This window comes from Eriocheir sinensis, chromosome 36, assembly GCF_024679095.1.
Source record: "Eriocheir sinensis breed Jianghai 21 chromosome 36, ASM2467909v1, whole genome shotgun sequence".
NCBI classification, from domain to species: Eukaryota; Metazoa; Arthropoda; class Malacostraca; order Decapoda; family Varunidae; genus Eriocheir; species Eriocheir sinensis.
The window spans coordinates 10,899,873-10,910,777 of NC_066544.1; the positions used below are offsets into that span (position 1 = coordinate 10,899,873).

At 41.8% G+C, this 10,905-nt stretch overlaps 1 long non-coding RNA gene across 2 annotated transcripts in view; it reads left to right on the top strand.

The window, feature by feature from the left end:
* The first annotated feature begins 2,059 nt into the window (after positions 1-2,059).
* Positions 2,060-10,905, top strand: part of LOC127007788 (uncharacterized) — a 31,188-nt gene continuing 22,342 nt past the window's right edge. For both annotated transcript variants that reach the window (XR_007760545.1, XR_007760546.1), the window contains exon 1: positions 2,060-2,183. This is a non-coding gene — a long non-coding RNA (uncharacterized LOC127007788). The remainder of the gene's footprint in view (positions 2,184-10,905) is intronic.

Consider the following 10,905-nt stretch of genomic DNA (forward strand, 5'->3'; position numbering starts at 1 on the left):
TCCTCCTTTTCCCCCTTCCTTCTCCTAGGCTATCCTTTCATCCCTCCTCTTCTCCCTTCCTTCTCCTTCTCTTCCTATTTCTTATCTTACCCTACCCTCTGTCTTCTCCTCTTCCCCATTGCTTCTCCTATCCCATATCCAGGCTACCTCTCTCCCTCTCCTGCCCCCTCTCCTCTTCCAGACCCCTTCTTCCTATCCCTTCTCCACCCTCAGCATCCTCCTATCCTTTATCTAATCCTTACCTTCTTCTCCTATCCTTTCCCCAGACCCTAATGCTGTCTCCTATCCCTTCTTCATATCCTGTCTTCTCCTCTTATCCTTCCTTCACCCTGCTCTTCTTCAGGGTTAGTTTTATGACCTTGGTGGTAGTTTGACAAAGTTTCTGTACCATGAACGTAAGGAAACACTCATGGAGACACGCTTAACCTGTTTTATGACCTTTATAAATGAGAAGCGTTTAAAAATATCAACCTTAACTCTTTTATATCCTACAATCACTTGCCTTCAATAAAATATCGGTGTAGGAATAAGAAGCGTCTATAAGAATTAACCTAAACTCCTATCCTACTCACTTGCCTTCATTAATTATTATATCGGTGTAGGAATAAGAAGCGTCTATAAGAATTAACCTAAACTCCTATCCTACTCACTTGCCTTCATTAATTATTATATCGGTGTAGGAATAAGAAGCGTCTATGAGAATTAACCTAAACTCCTAGCCTACTCACTTGCCTTCATTAATTATTATATCGGTGTAGGAATAAGAAGCGTCAATAAGATTGCTAACCTAAACTCCTTAATATCCTACACTCACTTGCCTTCATTAAATATATCGGTGTAACTGTAAGAGAAGGAAACGTCTAAATGCCAACTTAAACTCCTTAATCCTATACTCACTTGCCTTCATTAAATATATCGGTGAAGGAGTAAGAGGCGTCAATGCAAACCTAAACTCCTTCATATCCTTCACTCCTTTGCCTGGCAGTGTAGGATGCTATCATTATGGCAACAAGGTCCGCCGGGTGGTGATGCTGTGAACGGTATCGTGACGTCAGCGACCATGTGTTTTTTGGGGCCATATTCTGTAACACTTCGAGGCGCCCAATCACGCATATTTGACACGGTTTTCGTAGGAGTTTAGGGCATTTCCAGGGGTAGTTTGATGTCCCGGATGGTAGTTTGACCCTTCTTCTGGACCGTGAACCTGAAATACCAGTTATGAGAAACCGATTGAGCTACTTTTTGGCCTTGGGAAATAAATAGTTGAGGTGAGAGGCGGGAGCGTCTGACAACACCAGCCTTTGTTTCCGAGTAGCTTCCTCATTTCACTTATACTTTGCAACCTCAAGCACTGATAGGCTATAAATGACCCCTTGATACATTGCCAAACACACCGTACACAATTGTCTCGTATCTTAGGTTCGGATGTTGATGTGTGCCTTGGGTGATGTTGAATGCTAAACGTTCCTCACTTCACACACTATTGACCACCTAAAGCAATGACCCCCAATGACCCCGTGAAACATACTGAATCATCTCTTTGTGTGTGCCTGTAGATAAATTGTTAATGTTGTTGATGTTTGTGCTGTGGATATGGTTGAATAACTCCCTCACTTCACATTATTTACCTCTTAAAGCTGTTCTTGAATCTCACTGACCTCATAAAACCTACTGTATATATATATATTTTTTTTTTCGTGTATTTGGTATGATGTGCGCCGTAGAAAATGCAGAAATATTCCTTCACTTCACATTATTAGACATATACAACCCTCCTTGAACCCCACTAAACCCCTGAAGCCTGCTATATTTTTTTTTCGCTTCGTTTTAGATATATTAATATAATTGTTGGGTTTGGTGTGACGTGCGCCGTAGAAAATGCAGAACAAATCCCTCACTTAGCATTATTAGCCACTCTAAGCTCTCCTCGGGCCTCTCTCCCCCTCTGAACACTACTATATATTTTTTTCCCTTCGCCTGAGATGCACTAATAGCGTGTGTGCTGCGCGGGCGTGTGATATTACCGTGTGCTGAAATTGGAGGGTGGCAACTTTTGGCGGGTAAATGACGTCACACGCGGCCATGTGGGTGTGTTTGGGTGCAGTCGAGAGAGAACCATGGCCAAGTATACTGTGCAGTTCCCGCCCGCCTCTTACTCCTTTCTGGCGCCTCTGCTCTACCAGGTATTTAGATTTACTCGTGCACGGTGAAAGAGGAATGTTTTATCTTTATGATCGCCGAAAATGAGTGATGTACGTGCCCTGGGACAGCCGTGAGAAGGGAAAACAGTAACGTATTCCAACTGACAGGCGGAGGGGCAGAGGGTGTCCGTGAGCGTTATTGCAAAGTACATTCGTTTTTTCCTCCTTTATGGCTCCTCTATGCTACCAGGTATTTAGATTTGCTCGTACACGGTGACAGTGTAATGTTTTATCTTTATTCTCGCCGAAAATGAGTGATGTACGTGATCTGGGAAAGCCGTGAGAAGGGAAAACAGATACTATTCCAACTGACAGGCGGGTAGGCAGAGGGTGTCCGTGAGCGTTATTGCAAAGTACACTCGTTTTTTCCTCCTCTATGCTACCAGTTATTTAGATTTGCTCGTTCACGGTGAAAGAGGAATGTTTTATCTTTATTCTCGCCGAAAATGAGTGATGTACGTGCCCTGGGAAAGCCGTGAGAAGGGAAAACATTAACGTATTCCAACTGACAGGCGGAGGGGCAGAGGGTGTCCATGGAGTGTGATTGCAAAGTACACTCGTTTTTTCCTCCTTTCTGGCGCCTCTGCTCTACCAGGTATTTAGATATGCTCGTACACGGTGAAAGAGGAATGTTTTACCTATATGATCGCCGAAAATGAGTGATGTACGTGCCCTGGGAAAGCCGTGAGAAGGGAAAACATTAACGTATTCCAACTGACAGGCGGGTAGGCAGAGGGTGTGAATGGAGTGTTTTTGCAACGTACACTTGTTTTTTCCTCCTTTCTTGCTCCTGTATGCTATTAGGTATTTCCACTTGCTCGTGCACAGTGGAAGTGGAAGGCTTAATCTTACTGCTCGCCGAAAATGAGTGATATTGGTGTCCTGGGAAAGCCGTGAGAAAGGAAAACAATCACGTAACCCAGTTTTGACAGGCGGTGAGGCAAGAGTCAATGACACCTCAACTGACTCAACCCTAACCTGACGTGACCTAACATCGATCCTAACCTGATCCTTACCCCGCCGCCAAAATAAGATAGACGGAAACAAATCCCTCGATACATCCCCCCCACGGACCATATATTTATCGAATTTATTATCTCAGTAATGAATGATTTGCAACAGAAAGCAATACGGTTGTGTGTAGTATGTGGACCAGATATTACCTTAAAGCATAAAGTGTCCTTGGCAGTGAGACAGACGGGTGTACTTCTAGAATGATACCACTGCCACATCCCTCCTGCGTCTGTGGTGTCTGTGAGGGCCCTGAGGTGCTGTGGGAGGGTCTGGTGTGTAGGGGAGGGCTGGTAAGGGGCTGTTATACTCGTGAAATAATACCACAGACACATCTCCCCCCTGAGTTTCTGGTATCTGTGAGGGTCCTGAGGTGCTGTGGGAGGGTCTGTGATGTGTCTGGTGTGTAGGGGAGGGCTGCTAAGGGGCTGTTATACTCTCAGAGCCCCATGTTGCATGCCCTTGACCATGATATGAGCCCCCTAACCGCCTGCCACTCCCTCCCTCTCATTCTGTCATGTCATCCTTTCGAAGCTGTGTAGTGTGTTCCTGAGGTGCTGTGAGCTGACCTAAGTATGTGTGAGGGTCATTATTGCCATACTGTCTTTGCTAGAGTGTGTTGTGCTGATTCATGTGTGTTTAAGGGTAGCAGTGTTGTGTAATTTTAAAGAGGCTGAGTTCAGTGATCCTAGGGTGTTTTATGCTGAGTATTATGTTTGTAAGGGTCAGTAGTGTCAATTTGTCTTTAGAAAGCTGAGTGCAGAGTTAGGTGTTCTGTGCTGAGTTCCAGGGCATTAAAGTCAGCAGTGTCATAATCTTTGGAAGGCTGAGTGCAGTGTGGGGTGTTCTGTGCTGAGTTCCAGGGTGTTAAGGTCAGCAATGTCATAATCTTTGGAAGGCTGAGTGCAGTGTGAGGTGTTCTGTGCTGAGTTTCAGGGTATGAAGGTCAGCGATGTTATAATGTTTGGAAAGCTGAATGCAGTGTAGAGTTTTCTGTGCTGAGTTTCAGGGCATTGAATTCAGCACTCTCCCCATGCGCCAGGGTCTGTTGTCTGTGGTGTGTTGCAGGTTGTAGTGTTGGTCGTCTCTGTTTATGATGTGGTGGCTGTCAAGGAGGGGATATTCGTACAGGGCGAGATTAGATAGAGGCAGCATCTGATAGACTTCGCTGAAAGCATAGTTTGGGTACAGTTTTAGTAAGGGATCAGTTAGGGATTTTTCTTCTTTTAGTGAATATTTTTACTTCATAACAAACAGGCATTCTTAACCTGTCCACTGCAAATGGCATGGATTTGGCCTTCACTGGTAGCCTGGTAACATAATACTCCCAGGTCTTTCTTTGCCTCTGTGGTGGATAGTGGAGTGTTTCACATGTGGTATTGGTATGCTGCATTTCCCCTCCCAAGGTACATGACTACATTTTTCTTCGTTGAATTGTAGCAGCCTCTTTTTGTTCCATTCCTGTAGCTTGGTGATGTCTTCTTGTAGGAAATCTGCAGTCAAAGGGTTAAGGTTACAGATAATAGGGTGTGATTAGATAAAACAGCATCTGATATACTCCTCTGAAAGCATAGTTTGGAGTGATTTTAGGAAGGGATATGTTATTTTTTATTTTTATTTAGTGATGCAGATGTTTTCACTTAATAATGAAAAGGCATTCTTAAGGTTACGGATGATAGGGTCTGATTAGTTAAGGCAGCATCTGATATACTCCTCTGAAAGCATAGTTGGGTCAGTTTTGGGAAGGGATCAGTTAGATTTTTTCCTTTTAGTGATGCACATGTTTTCACTAAATAGCAAACAGGCATTCTTAAGGTCGAAGATGACAGCATGATTAGATAAAAGCGTGATCAGATACTGTCCTGGAAGCAAAGTTCATACATTTTTTACAATTTTTGGGGTGTTGGTTTAGGCACTCAAAACGATACAAATGTGGATGCTCTACACCAGTTCATCACCACAATGATAGTTTGAAATACTCAGCAGTAATAAGAAATATGTCCATCCTTGGATTCTTGAGGAGATTATTTTCATACCAAGCAGTATACATATTAACCCCTTGACTGCGGATTTCCTACCAGAAGACATCACTAAGCTACAGGAATGGAACAAAAGTGGCTGCTACAATTCAATGAAGAAAAATGTAAAGTCATGCACCTTGGGAGGGGATATCCAGCATATCAATACCACATGGGAACACTCCACTATCCACCACGGAGACAGAGAAAGCCCTGGGAGTGTGTGTTACCAGGCTACCAACGAAGGCGAAATCCGTGCCAATCGCAGTGGAGGGGTTAATTAGATCCTTGCTGGACTTTCAATTACTTATGACCTCTGATTGCATTATAATGACATCATTAAGCTTGATAACATGAAGCTGTTACATTACTTGCAGAACACAGGAAATCTAAGTGTTGTGTGTGACATAATTCAGTATCATGTGATTTTATGATGCACATTTAAAGTATAACTGTAAGACTTTTTGAAAAGTACCTGCTACTATACTTCACATTTGAGGGTTCATGACTTAATATAAGACAAGTGAATGCATCTCTGTTACTCTTTAAAAGGTGGTTAATGGATACAAAGGTCATAGAAAAGACTTGTCAGTACATTAGCCAAGGATTAAAGTATGACAATCCGCAGCTTTTGAGATTTGGGGACCTGCCGTATTTGTGTTGCCAGTGCTGCACTACATCCATATATTTACATTTCCTGTGTCATGACGTAAACGGTTGACAGTCCTTGATGATAAACGAGCGGCGTCGACAAAGAAACAATGCCGTAGAATCTCGGAACATGCAACACAGTGTCATCCCCAAGGACACCCATGATAAGTGTTTCTATGATGATATACTACACATAAAAATGCATTATTATCTTCACATTTCTTTATTATACATGCATATGACTCTGTAAGTGTGAATATACTCCTAAAATACTCCCTTGGACCTCACTGTTATGCTGCAGAAAGTGATGCGAACGTGTGTCGCTGCAAACTACCGGCACCCTGACCTTGCCTCCTCGTTACTGTCATCTAAAATTTAATGACAGTACCAGTAGCAAGGTTAAAAAGATTCTGCTGCAGGAAGTGACGCAAACATGTGTCATCATCATTATCACTGTGAACTACTGACACCCTGACCTTGCCTCCTCGTTTTTCTTATCGAAAATTTAATGACAGTACCAACAAGAAGGATAATGACATAAGCGATAATAATAGTAACAATAAAAATGCTTTAAGGTTGCTGAATGAAAAGAGGAAGAAGGAAAAGAAGACACGTTATTTTTTCTCTGATATGTGGGTCATGTGCCAAATAAAGAAGTCGACAAAAAGAGTTTCACATACGACAGAAGCAAATTAGAATACACATCAATAAAGACGTCAAATGAAGACAAGAAAAAAAAGTACATATTATTTTTTCTTTGATATGTGGGTCATGTGCCAAATAAATGTCAGTGATAAGAGTTCCCACACACCACTAAAGTAAATTCATATGCATATTAACTTTTTTCTTGAGTCGCGGCCCATAATACCAGTGTGGTTAAGTGGAAGCGTCGATGCAGATGTGGAGTAAATTCTGTCACCACGCCTCTGTCATTGAACGGCTAACTACCTGGGCGAGTTGAGCACCTGTGTGACCCACCTGTGCACCCATCGCTCACCTGGGGGAAGGGGTAAGGGGCAGGTGAAAGGGGAGGAAATGGGTGTCATGTGTGTGCCAACCCCTCATTGAATATGCTAATAGTTTTTTTTTTTTTTTGAAGGGGGTGATGGGGAGAGGGTGTGTTTTAAATGATTTGGGTGATGGCCTGATGGGAATGTGTGGGAGTATGTGTGTGTGTGTGTGTGTGTGTAGACGCCAATTACCCGATGTGTATTTATTCCATTCATCGTATGCATAAAAAAGTGTGATTTATGGCGGTCATTAAAAAGGTGAATTTCAATGAAGGTGAAAATAGAGTGGGAAGGGTCATCATGTGAAGGACCTTTTTTTTTTTTTTTTTTTTTTTTTTACTGTCCTGAACTGAATGGTTATATGTATTTTTCTCTCCTTTCACACACACACACGCACACACACACACACACACACACACACACGATGACAAGGGACAGTGAAAGGACAAATTAAGGGACATGAACACAAACTGAGAAAAAAACTACATACAAAAAACAAAACAAATACAAAATACAAAAAGGACGTAAATAAAATAAAATAAAATAGCTTCCCAAATAGAACTGTTGAGGACTGGAATAGTGTAGCAGAGAGAGAGAGAGAGAGAGAGAGAGAGAGAGAGAGAGAGAGAGAGAGAGAGAGAGAGCATATATATGAATTAAAAGCAAAGTTAGATAGAAACAAATATACAGAGAGACAGGACAACACAAGCTTAGCCCAAATTCTTTATATCACACACACACACACACACACACACACACACACACACACACACACACACCTTTGTCATGTTGTCTTGACCTTCCAATCACTCACACTTAAACCTGAAGACTTACCAGCAATATATCAGAGAGAGAGAGAGAGAGAGAGAGAGAGAGAGAGAGAGAGAGTATCAACCACATATAACACGTTTAAACCAGTTGCAAAATCCTTAACCCTCTCCCCAACCCCACCCTCCTCTCTCTCTCTCTCTCTCTGCTATTCCAGGAGGTTGCAAAAGTAATGATGTGCCTGGTATGCGGCGAGCGTTATAAGCGCTGCGCCTTGTACCGATGAGCGCCTAAACTAAGACGTTCGTTGCGCAGTTGGTGGTTGACTGCTTCGCGCGCGTGATGAAATCTTGTGTGCGTCCTTACTTGCGAGGGAGAGAGAATGGTTTGGTAGGCTTTACGTACTTGCTTGTTCTTACTTATTTATATACGTGTTTGGACAGTACCAACAACAAGAAGGATAGTGACATAAGCGATAATAATAATAAAAGTGAAAATGCTGTAATGTTGTTAAATTTAAAGAGAAAGAATGAAAAGAAGATACATATTCTTTTATTAATAAGTGGCTCATGTGCTAAATAAATAAGTCAATAAGAAGAGTCCCACATACGACTGAAGGAAATTAGAATACATATCAATAAGGACGTGAATTGAAAGGAGAAAAATAGGAAAAAGATACATATTACTTTTTCATATTCGAACTTTACTGCGACTGTTTTCCAAGGCCCAAGCAGATTTTTTTTTTTACAGTTTAGAGAATAGTTACTTGCTTTCTTCTTGGCTATTTATGTATGTTTTGACCGGAGGACTGAGTCAAGCTCGTAGTCTAACTTTACAACGATTATTTTCCAAGGCCTAAGCATTTTTTTATACAGTTAATTAAGAGAATGGTTAATTTGCTTGTTGTTGCCTAATTAATTTATATACGTATTTCGAATTCGGAGGACTGAGTCAAGCTCGTAGTCTAACTTTACAACGATTATTTTCCAAGGCCTAAGCATTTTTTTTTTTTTGAGTGTTAAGAGAATGGTTACTTGCTTGTTCTTGCCTATTTATACACGTGTTTCGAATTCTGAGGACTGATTCAAGCTCGTAATCTAACTCTTCAGCGACTATTTTCCAAGCCACCAGAAGTTTTTAACAGTTACGAGAATAGTTACTGGCTCGCTCTTGCTTTTTTTTCTTTTTTTTTACTGGAAAGGAAGCAGCTCAAGGGCATACAAAAGTGTAGAAAAAACGCCTGCTAAACGCTGCTCCTAAAAAAGATGAAAGTTATGAGTGGGGAAAAGAGAGGTCAATTATTTATATACGTATTTCGACTTCGGAGGACTGATTCAAGCTCGTAATGTCCCCGTTTTCTAACTCATTTTTGACTAGTTCATTTCGGGTTCCATCAACGACTATTTTCCGTATTTTTAAAAGCATCAACACCTCAGTTTGAAAAGCGTGTCGTAGAAGCTCCTGGGATTTTTATGATGACTGATTCAAGCTCGTGATATTCCGTTCACTAACTCATTTTTGACTAGTTCGTTTCGGGTTCCTACAACGACTATTTTCCGTATTTTTAGAAGCATCAACACCTCAGTTTGAAAAGCGTGTCGTAGAAGCTCCTGGGATTTTTATGAGGACTGATTCAAGCTCGTGATATTCCGTCCTCTAACTCATTTTTGGCAGGATCTTTTCGGGTTCCTACAACGACTATTTTCCGTATTTTTAAAAGCATCAACACCTCAGTTTGAAAAGCGTGTCGTAGAAGCTCCTGGGATTTTTATGAGGACTGATTCAAGCTCGTGATATTCCGTCCTCTAACTCATTTTTGACGGGATCGTATCGGGTTCCATCAACGACTATTTTCCGTATTTTTAAAAGCATCAACACCTCAGTTTGAAAAGCGTGTCGTAGAAGCTCCTGGGATTTTTATGATGACTGAATCAAGCTCGTGATATTCCGTCCTCTAACTCATTTTTGACGGGATCGTATCGGGTTCCATCAACGACTATTTTCCGTATTTTTAAAAGCATCAACACCTCAGTTCTCCAGTTTTAAAAGCCTCTCGTAGAAGCTCCTGAGATTTTTATGATGGATTGATTCAAGCTCATAATATTCCGTTCTCTAACTCTTTTTGACTAGTTCATATCGGGTTCCAACAACTATTTTCCGTATTTTTAAAAGCATCAACACCTCGATCAGTTCTTGAAGCTCTGGGATTTTTATGACGGACTTTCATGATCCCAGTGATAATTTTACATGACTTCCGCATCATTAAACGGGAAAAATACCACCCATTAAAACCCGGTCAATCATCTCTGTGGCCTTGGGGAACGGTCGTAGCGAGAGCCTGGTATACGTTTAAGAATATTGACTCATTTTCCAAGGCCTTACATCAGGTTCCAACTACTTCTATTTTCCAAGGCTACAGAGAAGAATACCGGGTTTTCTTGGGTGTTTTCCCCTGATCACGCTGCAGAAGTCATGTTAAACTACTACCAGGACCTCAAAGCAGTTCCTAAAAATCCCTGCAACTTCTACGAGAGCGGCTTTTCAAACACGTATCGGGTTCCCAGTACGTCTATTTTCCAAGACTACAGAGAAGAGTAACCGGGGGGATCACGGTGCAGAAGGCGTGTAAAACTATCACTAGGATCACAAAGCAGTTCCTAAAAATCCCTGGAACTTCTACGAGAGGCATTTCAGACAGACTTATCGGGTTCCCACTACGACTATTTTCCAAGGCTACAGAGAAGATTAACCGGGTATTCTTGGGTGTTTTCCCCTGATCACGCTGCAGAAGGCGTGTTAAACTATCACTAGGATCACAAAGCAGTTCCTGAAAATCCCAGCAACTTCTACGAGCGAGCGACTTCTCAAACAGGCATTCTCAGGTGTCGATACGTTTAATTAACAAGAATACGGGCTTTAGACTCTTGTGTACATATATTTTTGCACACACACTACAGTTTTTATTTAACCCTTTAGCTGCGGGGATCATGCTTCTTAAAGGCCCCTCTAAGCGAGATTATGAGAAAAATCATCACTCAGGCAAAGCATTTCATAGTATATATCAACGCATTTGTTATCAGTTTATGCATCATCTATTTTGGGGGGGTTTAAATCATGGCAAAAATTTGGCCCGTCGCTGGTACACGGTAAAGCCACAAATTTGGCCCGTCGCTGGTACACGGTAAAGCCACAAATTTGGCCCGTCGCTGGTACACGGTAAAGCCACAAATTTGGCCCGTCGCTGCT